A 14,693-nucleotide genomic window follows, 5' to 3' on the forward strand; every position below is an offset into this window, starting at 1 on the left:
AAGGAAAACAGTTGACGTGGTATGAGTTAAAAAGCCCAGTGAGGTTCTATATATATAAACAAGTAATTAAACAAGGAACATTAGTCATGTAATAACAATTAATCCAGAAAATCTTATGTATAGTTCATGAGTGGTTGGGAGTTATTACAGGTATGGAGCATATCACAGGTATAGCACATGATTTCATGTTGGCATTTTAGCACGGAACAATTATCATGATACACGGTAACCACATACTGAAGGATACGGTGTTCCGGTGGAACTTTGTCGGTCCTCTGCACCTTATAACTTCCGGATCCCCACGGTTGACTGGCCATCACCTTATCCCTCCAGTGGTAATACTCGAGTATACCGACGGTTGTCCAGGGTTCCAACCTACCCGACCGAGCCCAGTCCTGGCTCGAGTAGGTCAGTAACCGAGGCGGGGCCCAAGTTCAGCTTAGAGCTTACAACATGCACAAGTAACCAAGTAATTCGACAAAGGGTAAAATTCATCAATTGAATAGGTCGAGTGAGGTAAAGTACACACTCGCCTAACAATGATGGACAACTTCATATAGCATGTGATTCATGATAATTAAGTAATCAAGTGGACACTTAGCACGTAAGCAATACAAGTTGATTTCATGGGAGCGTGTAATTCACGGATATCACGTAATCACATAAATTGGAAATCGAGTAAACAGATAGTCAAGTAATCAGGTAGTCACAGAAAACAACGGGTATATAGAACACTCACCTATTTACGCACAACAACGTGCAAAATATCCTTCCGGATATTATCTTTAGTCACCGAGAAAACCTAAGATTAAATGAAAAGAATATTACCACTCATTTATCACAACCAATTAGGTGCAATCAAAGAGGCTCGACAAATGATGAGTAGAACGTATAAAAAGACTTTAAAGTGGAACGAGAACATTTGGACCCGTGGACAAAAATAACTAGGGTTTCATAGACCACACATAAAACCAAACTCAAAAGGGTTATAAAATTTTCTAATGGAAACACTTGAACTAAAGACAAGTCAAAATCCAACTAGATAGACTAAGAAATACCGTTTTCGGAATCGTTTATATGGTTGAAACTTATCTCGTATTCAAGTAGATATTATAGACTAATTGTCTTAATGAAATTCATGAAAAAGAGATGACAAAATACTCAAGAAAATCCTAAACTACTCCTCTTTATTTGGTAAGAGTAAGTAAACATTTGGAGTTTCCAATTGAAGAAGGATCATGTTTTTAAGATGGAAAAACGGTCATAGTATTATACAAGTTCAAATAGAACTTAGCTTTCGGGCGAAAATTTGCGCAGCATGCCCTTTGTGTTTACCTAATTTTCCAGCCATTTATGGCTTCATGATTTTTTCTCAGCCAATCCCAAAGTCATGTACAGCACAAACTCATCATAATAGCTGTTTCATAGGCTCAAGACAATATAAGAACAAAACTCAAAGTAATAACAAGTGTGGAAATGCACTTTGACAAAAGACAGTTTTGACGGGTTCACGCGTAACGGTCACAACCGGAGTTACACTTATCGGATTGGGATGAAACTTATGCCGTTTCGAAGCTAAGACACAGGGCTACAATGTTGAAGAAGGCCACTCAGTCCATTTTTCCCTGTATCTGGGTCAAATTTATTAAAATGATCCCAGATTTTCTAGTTCGAGGTTTACTGTGGTAGTCTTGATTCATCCACTCTGATCTCAACACACATAACTCCAAATCCAGTAATTCCAAAGCCATATGAAAGCTAAGACAAATGTATACAATTCTCATGAAGATGACTTAGTCAGATTTACAGTGCAATCTAGTCAAATTCCCACTTTACAAATTCAAAATCCAACTAGTCGGTTAATTAGCTGCACTATCTTTAAATGACTATATCTCAGGTTACCAAGGTCCGATTAAGGTGTTCTTTGAGGCGTTGAAAAGCTAAGACAGGGTACTAAACATTTAATGTTTTGGAAAAATACTGAATCTGTACGGATCATAGTGAATAAACACAACCAAAGAGACTAAACTGTCCACGCGGAACTCTGAAATGTAAACTAGAACAGCGAGGGTATTTTGGTCTTTTCACAGGATACGTTGCTCCGATTGAGCTGAAATTTTGTGGGAAACTATAAAATACCATTCTATACAACTTTCATGTTTTGATATAAGGCCAATTCGGCCTCTAACATGAGGCTACAAAACCGGACAGAAAAAGGGGGAAAATTTTCCAGAATCTGGAATTTTTGTTCTTCAATGAAACCTTCTCAAATTTCTTGTTCCAATCACTACCAAATCCCCTTGTATAATCTTATATTCAACATATAGTAACCATATAGCAAGTTTGGGCAGAAATTTATCAAATCCTAACTCACTTATATCATCCAAAAATCATCACAACAACTTGCATAACTTGTAATCAAACCCAAAACATGAACTATTTAACATCTTAAACAAGAATAAAAGGATCAAAGCCATAGATCAGATTTTATACCTCAAAAAAGAAGGCTTGCAAGAGTGATCCTCCACTATTTCTTGAAGTTTTTGGTTCCCTTAGCTTCCCAAGCTTCCAAACTTACAATCAATCGGTTTAGAATTCGATTTTAGCACTTGGTTGGTGTAAATCAAGAAGGAATTTGTTTTCTCTTGCTCTCCCTTTCTCCCTCTCTTGCTCAGCCAAGATGAAGAATAAAATGAAGGAGATTAAGCTAAGTTTGTCTTATAAGAAGGTAGGAGAGATAAGGTTTAATTTAGTCCACATGTTGGCCAACACTTGGCTCAACCTCAACCACACAATTTTCTCTTTCTTTTCTTGCATTTTGGGCCACATATTTTGGTCAATAGGTAATCATGAGAGGGAAGATATTTTGCTCAATTAGTGATAAGCTTGTATGGCAAGAAAGTGGTGGTTAAATCGGTAGTACTCGGTACACGTCGGTTCGCACTGTTTTTCCTTAAATCCCCCGTACTAGGATTTTTACTTCCTATTTACCAACTTTATATCATTGCTCCTAATCACATATTATTTCTCACTTAAAAGTCACTTTTAATCACCAAATTTAGTCCTTGCTTCATACCGAAAATTCATCCGGCGGAAAATCGTGAAAACCCTAATTTTGCTCCAATCTTAAATCCAAAAGTGAAACCCTACTTTCTAGGTTCATTTGCACTTATTAAGGGATGATTGGGTAGTAGGGCCATATATGAAATGAATAATTTCCAAATAAAAGAATTTTAAGAAAAATGTGATGAATTTCACAATTCCATAGAATAAAATTAGGGTTTTGAGTCAAATATGAGGGATTTAAACATAGTCACAAGTAAGCTAGCGTTTTTTTGATTAAAATTTTAGGGTTTCTAGTCTTTTAAAATAAAATAAGGTTTTAAATCAAACCCAAAGAAATAACTTTAGTATCTTCCCTGGACAAAATAATGTTTTTAAAATAAAATGAACTAAAGAAACCGGAAAACAATAGCATCTTAAAAGTTGGGGTGTCACAATTATAAAGTGCAATCAACAAGTATAGGATATTTTACAGCGAATCCAACTTTAATGTAACAATCTGGAACCCAAAATTTGCAAAAGAAATCTGGAAAAATTCTTTCTTCTTCCCTCGGCAAATCACATAAATTTTCCAGCACTTAGTTGGTCTTAAATCCGAATTTACCTCGGTTGAATCATTGTGTTAAGTACCCAAAACTAACATGCAAGGCTACTTAATGAAATTACTATCATTTCTAGTTCAGATCAAGTTCGGACAGCAACTATAAACATCCACAATTCCAGAAATTCATTCGGCTATTCTCGGATGATCTTGCATGCAGCAGATTTTCTTGTTCATTTTTATTTCTTGCTTAACCGAGCTAATGAGCTGCATGCAAAGCTTAATCATCTTGTCTTAAGTTAGTTAATCACATTTATAAGCTCAGATTGCCTCAGGGAAACAAAATTAAAGCTGCATTTCCATTTCAGCTTCTCGGCAAACCCATTTCTTCCAAATCAGACTTTTCTAATGCTTTGATTTCATCATCCGGAAGCATAAACTTCACATGCAAGCTCTTAAACAACTTCATCTACCCATAATTAGCTAGCCTAAGTCTAGAATTTACCTCAGCTGGAAGCTCAGCTCACGCAACAAAAAGCTGCAATGTTTCTTTCTCGGCTAGCTCTCGGACAGCACAGGAATGCAGCCCGCCAACTCCCTCTCTTGCTCAAGCTTGCACGCGGAATGGAATGGAGGATGATCGCAGCTGGTTGAGGTTGAAGAAAGGAATGGAAGCTCTAGGCAGTGAGGAAGAGGATGATGAAACTCACGCGGTTATCTCTCACACTCACTCGCGAACAGTTTAAGAAAGCAACTTGCGCAACTTCCTCCCTTGTTCAAGCTTCTGATCAGAAAGGAAAATGGGAAGCTCGGCTCTTCACTCTCGGTCGATAATAACAAGGCAAAGAGAGAATGGAGATGGTCTACCTTATTAACAAAGTAGACGAATCACGGTGTGATAGTGGAGTGGAGATGGGGTGCTGAGATGAAGATGAATCGCGGATGGAGGAGGTTGAGTGTTTGAGAGGAGAAAGGAAATGTGATCCGGCAGAAATGGAATTGTGATTTTAAAAGGTTGGCCAATGGATCCTTGGTGGATGCATGGTAATTTCCGAGGTGGTGGAGGCTATTTTAATCTTTTCACGTTTCCTCCGAATTTCCACTTAAGTCCTTATTCTTAATCTAATTCCAAAATTTACCCCAATGTAATTTGAATGCCTAATAATATACTATTCTCGCAAAAATTCGATTATCGAGATTTTAACGTCCTAAGTATACTAAGTGTACTTGTAACGGTTTTGTCTACAGTTTATCGACTTCATCTTATTATTAAGGTTCCTATTAACACTTAACAATATTAACGATTAAAACTAGCTATCGGAATTCAAGGAATTAATATTAAGGCGATAAAATAATTTACATCAAGAAATATCAAGTAATTTCAATATTTTACACAATTGAATTGTTTGTAGCATAAAGACTATTTTTTTGCGTGCTTATTTAAGAACAAGTAAGATTAAAAATGGAGTTTATTAAAAGTCTAAAATGCAAGTACAATACGTATATTTTATTTATTATTATTATTTTTTTCCATACTTATTTAAGAACAGATAAAGATAGAAGTGGGATTTATTAAAAGTCTAACATGCAAAAGTAATATGTAACTGTATATTTAGTATTATTATTATTTTATATATATATATTTTTCGAGGTTCTCACACCCTCAGTCACCGAGAAAATCTAAGATTAAACGAGAAAGAATATTACAGTTCATCTAGCACAAACAAGTAAGTGAAATCGAAGAAAATCCGGCAAATGATGAGTAAAACGTATAAAGACGATTTTATAGTGAAAAGAGGGTATTTGGATCGGAGGACGGAAATAACTAAGGTTTCATAAACCAAACGCAAAACCAAACTCAAAAGAGTTATAAAATTTCCAACGGAAAACATTTGGTCCAAAGACAAGTCGGAATCCAACTAAATAGGCCAAGAAATATTGCTTCCAGAATCATTTTTGTGGTTCATAATTAACTCATATTCAAGTAAATATTATAGACTAAATGTCTTGATAAAAATCATGTGAAAAGGAGGATAAAAATACCTTAATTTCACACTTAAAATCTCACTCGAAAGTAGTTCATTTGTGGCCGAGAAAACCCTAACTCATACCTCTTTATTTGGGACGGAGTAAGTAAACATTTGGAATTTCAAATTGAAGAGGTATCATGTTTTAAAATGGTAAAACGGTCATGATATTTGCCAAACGAAAATATATACGTTCAAATAGAAACTTAGCCCTCACACACCTGTCGAGAGAACTGATGAAATTTTTAATGAAATACGTCCAACTTGACACAAAACACATTTCCAAAACTACTTTAACTCACTCACTTTACAAGCAAATAAACGGACGACACTTCCCCCTAAATTCTTTACTTTCACCCTACAATCAAAACCCAAACTTGCAAGAATCAAACACAATCACACATTCGGTTTATAAACAATAAATCACGTCCAATAGGCCACACTATCCTTCAATTAAAGCCAATTAGAAGCTCAAAAGCCCACCATTAGAAAACCTCCAAATTAAACCCTAGAAACCGGAATTTATTCCCACAAGTGGAAATTTTCTGCAAACGATCGAAATTAACGTCCAAAAGCTCCATTTAACACCATTTAGAGCTTTCAATCCAAGACCAATCCATGATTATAATATAAAATCAGAAAAATACCCACTAAATCAGAAATTGAACCAACTTGACTTAAAGCCATGAAATCATCCACAATATAGCATCTCCAACCTTTACAAACCACTAATTAACCAAGATTAGAACCAAAAGAGAATTTCTTACAACTCACCTTATGAGCTCAAGAAAGGTAGAAACTTAAGGCTTCCCCTCAAAAAACAACTCCACCAAGACCTCTATGCTTCCTTAGTCTACCTTTGTATGGAGTAGTTTGAAAATCCAACGGTTAAAACTCAAGATTTGAGTGAAAATTGAAGTTGGCAAAATAAAGAGCTTTTCTTGTTTTCTCTCATGATGCACGGCTGAACCAGGAAGGAAATGAAGATATTTTGGGGCCAAAACAGTATAAAAAGATAAGAAAACAGGCGGTCAAAGTTGGTGGTCGCCTGTGTCACATCAAATCCGGCTGGTTTCTGGCCGGCTACAGGGCAGAGGCGAAATCATTTTTTTTTATTTGGCCCTTTTCTATTTTCACAAATTTTTTTCTTTCCAAGCTAGAACGTGACGCTCATCCGTTCTTCCAACAAAGATATACATATAGATACATATAATCTCTCACAACTACACGTAATATACACAATCACACATTCATATTTATGCAATGAAGCCCTCTTTAAAAATGGATAGAGAATGGTTTTCTTTTCAATTCAAAAGGACAGTGAGAATAACCAAAATGCTGAAACAAATGTGAAAATTTTTGGGGTTCTCACAGGTTTTGAGAGACCGCATTGCTTGAAATTTCAAACTCTTTCATAGCACGTACAGACATAATATTGACAGCAGATCCTCCATCAATGAGTATCCGATTTATCTTCTGTTCTCGAACATATGCACTAACAAACAAGGGTTGACTGTGGGTTCGGAGCCAATCGTCAATTCATCATTATCAAAAATGATAGTTGTTGCACAATCTATAGGTGATTTATCATCAATTTTAAATTTTTTCTCGAATTCAGTGTCATTTTGTATGACTTGAGGGTCTTCAACCTTGATAACATTATAAGAAGTGAAGTTATTATCATCATCACTTAGATAACTCTTTGGTATGAGCTCTTTCAATGTCACATGTTGCCGAATTTCTTGAAAGAGCATATGATTTGAAGAGACTGGTGCTATGACCACTCTTTTTGGTTTCTTTGTTGCACTTCATCGTCTCATTGTCATTTTAAATTTTGTCGAATGAATGTTTTTTGAAGAAGTGCTTTTCTTTATCTTCAACATATAAGTCTTTATTCGAGTGACTAGAGTCCACTCTTCATTATCGTCCTCAATGATATTTTCAATTAAAGATTTTTCATCCTTCTTCCTTACAGACAAAACAATGTTTCATGCGGATGGAACTTCTATTGGAAGATACAAAGAACCAAACATTATTGTTGTCTGGGTCGCAGATACTTTATCCTCCTCGAGAAGGATCTTTCCTTGACGGGTTAATTCTATGACTTTGTCATTAAAGACATAACATTTAGTGAGAGGGTGACCAATCAAATGATAATAATAGCAATAATTTGGATCATTGATTCAATCAGTTTCCACAAGGTGCTTCATGTCGGGAAGTTCAATGAATTTCTCCGTGAAAAGATCATCAAACATTCCTTGTAAATCAGATTCATGGAAGGGGCATTCCTTTTCTTGCATCTTTTTTAAAGTGAGCTTTCTTGCTGACTTATTATGGGAAAAGTCCAACTTCTTAGTGATTTTCGACTAACCTTGGTAGCAATTTCCATGGGAGCCGTATTTATTGCAATGGATTCCTTATTACTGAATTTTGAAGAAGGCTTGCCCCCTTTTTTATTTTCTTGTCTTTCATTGTTTTGACGAGGAGGTTGAACACGTGGATCTTGAATAGGAAGTCCATTAGTTACATTGACTGTGATACTCAATTTCATATCATGAGCACGAATAACTAATTCTTCGAACGAGTTTGGACAGATAACTTGCAAAATATAACTTAAAACTCCAATGTATCCCTCGGATGCACATTTCTATGGCAGAAGTTTCAGATATTCTGTCTTTACAGTTAAGACTCAAATTTCTCCACCTATCAATGTAGTTGATCACAGGTTCATTTATCCATTGGCGAGTGTTAGTTAACTCTATCATACTAATGATTCTTCTGGTGCTATAGAAACAATTCAGGAACTCTTGTTTAAGCTATTGCCAAATGTCAATGTGTGAGGACCCAAAAATTTTCTTATTTTATCGTATATTACTAGCTTATTTAAATATTTATTTATCTATTTTCTTCAAATAATTTATTTCAACCCTTTTAGAACCACTAGTGATACCGTACGTGCGTTGCACGTGGTTGAATGATATGTAGTTATATCATTTTGTTTTGTTTTTATAATGAGTTTATCTTTGTAATGTAGAGTTGGGAATAGAAGCAAGGGTAGGAATTGCATGTTACAAAATATTGTAAAGTAAGCAATGCAAAGCAATCTTATTGAAGGTAAGATGAAGAAATAGAGAAGATATTAAACGTGAAATAGTAATCATTAGTATTTTAATCTTTCTCGACTTTTATCTTCTTTTTCAATTGAGTTTTGAGCTTGGATGCATTACTTCTTGCTCCCCCTTTTTTTGGTTTTGAAGGATTGTAGTGGAACATCATCGTTAATTTCAATCACCTTTGAATTTTTGTCTTTTATTATGCTTTGCCGAGTATGTTGTTCAGATGCAATAGATGGAGTGGCATCTTCTTGTTTGTTTGTATTTGGTAGTTGCTCGAAATGCTATTGCCACCATTGATAGATGTCCGTGATAGGAGTGCTGATCCTATTAAGTTTGATGAGGAATTTGAGCTCCTTATGCTTTGCGGCAATCATTTTCTTATACAACTTTGATTTCTCCTTGTCCTGTTGGGTTTTCAGTATTTGTAAATCAGATAGATTTAAATTGAATGCTTAAATAATAAGAGTTGATGTGTTTATTATTTTAATAACTTTTAGGAACTTACCTTGAAAGATGTAATGCAATCTATATTTTCTTGTATTGGGCATCCAATAAAATTAGTTGCCAAGTTTTCAAATAATATTATTGTTGCTACATCTTGTCCATCGACGACTTCCATCCTTGCAGTGTACCTATTTTGGAAATGATACTAAGTTGTTAACTATGCTTTTCAAGTTTGCCTTTTTAAAGTCTAGCTTTCATGTCATGTATTTAATTGAGTGACTTACCTTGGTGTAAAATCTTTTGTTGGATAACTGCATTTGGGGCATTCTGCATCTTCTTCGAAATTGATAATTTTGGTGCTGCATCCTTTACAAGCATTATAGTATAGTTCGGTGGTGTTCTCTATTTCGTTAACAATTGCGTTGGAAGTGTAGAAAGCATGCTGCAAAAGCAGTTATTTGTTATTGTTTTTTATGATGTTTGGTTTTTTTTTTCAAGGAATTTTCTAAATTGAAGATTTATGAGGCGATAAATTTACCTCTTTCAATGAATGTTGTTGATGAATAATATTTTTGAGTTGAATATGCTTGGCCAAGTCCATCTTGTTCTTCAAGATTGCGGCTTCAATATTTTCACTTTTCTTTGTAGTAATCCTATATCAATTTTCGGTATTGTAATTCAAGGCATTCAATTTGTATAAAAAAAAGTCTAAAAAAATTGTATTCATACCACTTTTGAAGTTTCAAAATTTCTTTGCAATTTCGATTGACTTGTAGAGTTGACATGAATGTTGTTGACAATTGAAACTCTCCTAGAATATTTTAAAATGTCAAGTTGTAATTATAATGTTATTTTATTTTTACTATTGATATTTTTACCTTGGTATTCAGACATTTGGAATTGTATTGCTGCAATTGCTGGTTTTTGAGATGCAACTTGTTGTAGAAATTGACCTTCATTAATTGCCATATCTCCCCATAAGATGATTTTCATAGTGGCAAACCTACAGTGCGAGGATAATTTTTATATTTTAATATGAAAATGTTAGGCATGAAGTAATGATTGCGAAGTTGTGAAATAGGAAAAGTATTAGGTGGCCGAATTATGAACCCTCTACATATAAAGGAAAAAGTGATGCTGGACATATGTTTTTTTTTTTATATTTGGAGCTTCAAACATTTATATAGTAAGAAAGAAAGCTAAAAAGTAATCTTATTTTTTGTTTATTATGGTGATTTCTCTCTTTTGAGTGTATCCACATTTTCTTTTTGGAAGCACCAATATTTGAGCCACACTTGTAACAACTCACTCCAATGACATTTGTAGAAAATAATTTTATTTTGAATGTAAATAAGTACAATGATTTAGCCTAATAGTGTAGAAAATTATTAGAAGTTTTGCAGAAGAAATTTGATTGATTTTGGAAGAAAATGTTACCTATTCGTTTGTTGATAAAGTCTGGATTTTTTGCCTCTTCAAACTCGATAGGTGCATAGATAATGTTGGTACATGAGAATGGTCTTTTTTTATGTGAGTGTAATTTCGTAGGACCAATTCAATCTCATTGTTGACATTTGCATACGAAGTGTTTGTTCTATTCACACTTCCATTTGAAAGTAAGTACAACTTATTATATTGAAAATTATTTCCAAATCTTGTGATGATATCATCAAACATGATAGCTTGAATTTTGGTTTCCTGTAAATTTATTAAAATGTAAATAAGAAATGGTAATAAATTGCAAAATATAAATAAAAATTAATAGATAAACATGAAAGTATATATTTTCTCACTTCATTATGGACCAAAATTAAATTTTGCAAAGTTGAAGAAGATAGAAAAAAGGAATAAATATAGTGGTGATTTGATTATTGGTCACCGTAGTAAATAGACAGAGTATTAGAGTTGTTTTGTAATTTTTTTAAAAAATAGGAGTAAGCTTTGACATGTTCGCTTTTTAAAAAATACTTTTCTAGCCAATCAGTTAATTTTAAAATTTAAAAAACCTAATACAAAAGCAAAAAAAAAAGAAATAATAGTAACTTGGTCCTAGAAATGGGAATAAATTACAAAATATAAATATAAATTAAGAGATGAACATAAATATATATCTTCTCACCTCATCATCAACAAAAATCAATTTCTGCAAAGTTCCAGATTTCTATTTTTCAACATAATGCTCGATATTAAATTTTTGTAATAGCAAAACTCGAATTGTCCACATCTTTTCTTTTGGCTTCAGTGAACCGATGAAACGGTTCTCTTATATTGCCATGATACCTAAAAATATGATGGAAAAAAAACTCGAAACTAGTAGATTAGTAAAATGAAATGTGAAAATACAAGTATAGTAAAGGTTTTAAGTATAAATATAATACATAAAAGGGTATTTGAGAAAGTAAATTAATGGTAATAAAAAAAAGAAGGAAAGGAAACAAGAATAGCAGATCGCAGATGTGGCAATGTTATCCTAACATCTACACGTAAAATCGGACAATTTCTGGTTTCCTTTCCACCTCCTCCCTCTCCTACCCAATTCTCTCTCTATATATATATTTTTGGCAAAATCGAACTATACTGTTTGTGTAGGCTGATTGATGAATTTGTATTGTTCGGTTGTATTGGATGGAATGTAAAAGAGGTTTCACCAAGTTTGAGAAAGGTATGTGTATTGCAGGCACCTATAATACTTCTTTTGCTCTTTTTCTGTTTCTTTTCTCTCTTTTCTGTGTCTAAGGGTATTGGAAATTGGGTGTAGAACTTAGTAAAGATGCGATATTTATATAAATGTAATGTTGTCTTCAATGTCATATGAATTAATTTTTTCAGTTTTTGTGATTAATTCGTTGTTTACCTTCATATGATTTTAAGATTGTATTTTAAGTTTTGGTAGGGGTTTTCAGTTTTTGCTTTTTAGCTATTAATGATTGGTGTAAATGATTCGTAGTGGTATTTCCGTTGGTGTTAATGATTGATAGTGTTATTTCATTTTTAGATTTTCTGTAACCTGACTGTTCAGTTTTTAATTTTCATTATGATTGTAGGGGTTGATGATTGCAAGCCATAATTTTGAAAACTGGAAAGGTGCAACCCGTATTGGGGCAGGAGTAGTACATAGCACACCCTGATGGTGAGACTATGGTAGATGAAATTCAACTCTTTCAAGATGCAAGATGGGTTTTAGCTCAGGAAGCTATCTGGAGAATTTTTTAAATTCAATCTTAATGAGATGTCCCTAGCAATCATCAATTTGCAAGTGCATCTCCTTGGAAATAATGTGCGACTTATTGAAAGAATCAAAATCTAAAAAATGTTCTCCAATGGTTAATCTTATTGGAATGTTATTCTCATCTTCTTGGTTCATTTGCTATTCACTTTATGTCATTTTATGAATAGTTTTCAGTTTTTTTTAGTTTTTTTTGTTTTGAGGGTTGCTATTAATGCACTACCATTTACAACTATGTCCTGGATACTATTTTTTTTTTTTTTGGAAAGTGGTTTCATGTCCCGAGAATATGCAATGGATGACGTTTTCTCTATTAAATATGACATTTTTAGTTTTGGAGTTCTAGTCACTTGTGACCCTTTGTCTTACCTTGGGTGCAATAATTAAACTTTAACCCACAATTAAGATGATATGAAACCTTAACAACAAATTTAAAAGGGCATAATTGGAATAACAAAATTTCTAGTCAGTTGTGACCCTTTGTCTTACCTGGGTTCAATAATTAAACTTTAACTCACAATTAAGATTAAATGAAGCCTAAACAACAAATTTAAAAGGGTATAATTGGAATAACAAAAATTAAGATCAAAATACTGCTTACACTCACACTCCAAAGTAGACTCATCGTACTTTTTATACACTACCACTTACAACTATATCCTGGATGCTATTTTTGTTTTGGGCAGTGGTTTCATGTCTCGAAAATATGCAATGGATGACATCTTCTCTATTAAATATGATGTTTTTAGTTTTGGAGTTCTAGCCACTTGTGACCCTTTGTCTTACCTTGGGTGCAATAATTAAACTTTACTCCACAATTAAGATTAAATGAAGCCTTAATAACAAATTTAAAAGGGCATAATTGGAATAACAGAAATTAAGATCAAAATACTACTTACTTTTGCACTCCAAAGTAGACTCATGGTAATTTTTATATAGTAATGATTTACATGGAACTATGACTTACGTATATTTTAAAAATGTCCCGTTAATAAATTTAATTTTTGGAAGCTCGTTTAGCGAGATTTAGTGAAATCGCGTTTAGAGGCAATAATCGATTTGAGAGTACAGTGACCTTGGAGATTTGAGGAATTAAAACTAGACTCGTGTGAGGACTTATGTTTTTATTCTTAAATGGTCATTTTATGATTATTTATCTAAGTATTAGTTAGTTATATCATCATTACGAGAATTCTTAGAAATTGCACTTTATCGTGCACGAGTCAAAAGTTCGCGTTTTTGCGCGCGCGACTAATTGAAAGACTTTAGAAAATTATTGTTGGACTACTAAGAGTGGATAATAATAGTATTAAAGGAAGTGCATTAGAAGTTTAGTGCACAAGTGAAACAAACCCGAGAGGAAACGGGCACGAAACGTGCGCGTACGTGCACTATTGAGAGTTGACTTTTGTGCCAAATTTGAACTACACCTACCAAGCTTCTCCAAGAAGCTTCACCATCAGCAACCATCTCTTCCTTTCTCTCCCAAGCTGGCTGAACTTCACCAAGGGAAGAAGAACAACAAAACCATCATCATCCCACCTCATCTCTTGCACCATTTCACTCCAAAATCATCACACAAACTCACAACAACTTAGAGATTCACTTGGACTAGAAAGGAAGAGCCTTTCTCATGTGTTTCTTGGAGCTTTAAGTGACCGAAAATTCTGGTTTCATCTCAATAAACTAGGAGGTAATCATCTAATCTTCTAGACTTGATTTTAGTGGATGGATCTTTGATATGAAGCTTGTAGCTTCATGTGGGCAACATTGGTTGGTTGAAAATCACTTGAGTGGGCTCTATGAAATCCCACAATAGACATGTTGGACTGATATGATGATTTTGGGTGTTGTTTATGTTGATTTAGTGTTAAACTAGTGGTTATAAGTTGAAAAAGTGGAAAGAAACTTAAAGGAAAAACCAAAGGGAAGAAGGGCCGAATCTGCCCTGTTCTTGCCGCAACCTTAGCTCAAAATTTTTGTGATCAAATTGCCTTGATTTTGATATAGATATGTTGTATAGGTTGTGTGGAAAGTTTTCACCTAAAATCACTTGATTTGGTTGGCTAAAGGTTGCATTTTTGAAAATTCTTCAAACCTGGAAAACGTGTACAGAGGTGCTCTGGCAGTGAATTTTAAATGATCATAACTCTTTTCTCTGATGTCAAAATTGAGTGCCATTTGCGGAATTTGAAACTAGACATTTCCAGTTTTCTAAGGTATAAAATTCATCCCCTGATTCAACTTGAGTGAACTGTACTAGTTTTTCAAAGTTA

The sequence above is a fragment of the Coffea arabica genome, chromosome 3e (genome assembly GCF_036785885.1).
Source record: "Coffea arabica cultivar ET-39 chromosome 3e, Coffea Arabica ET-39 HiFi, whole genome shotgun sequence".
NCBI classification, from domain to species: Eukaryota; Viridiplantae; Streptophyta; class Magnoliopsida; order Gentianales; family Rubiaceae; genus Coffea; species Coffea arabica.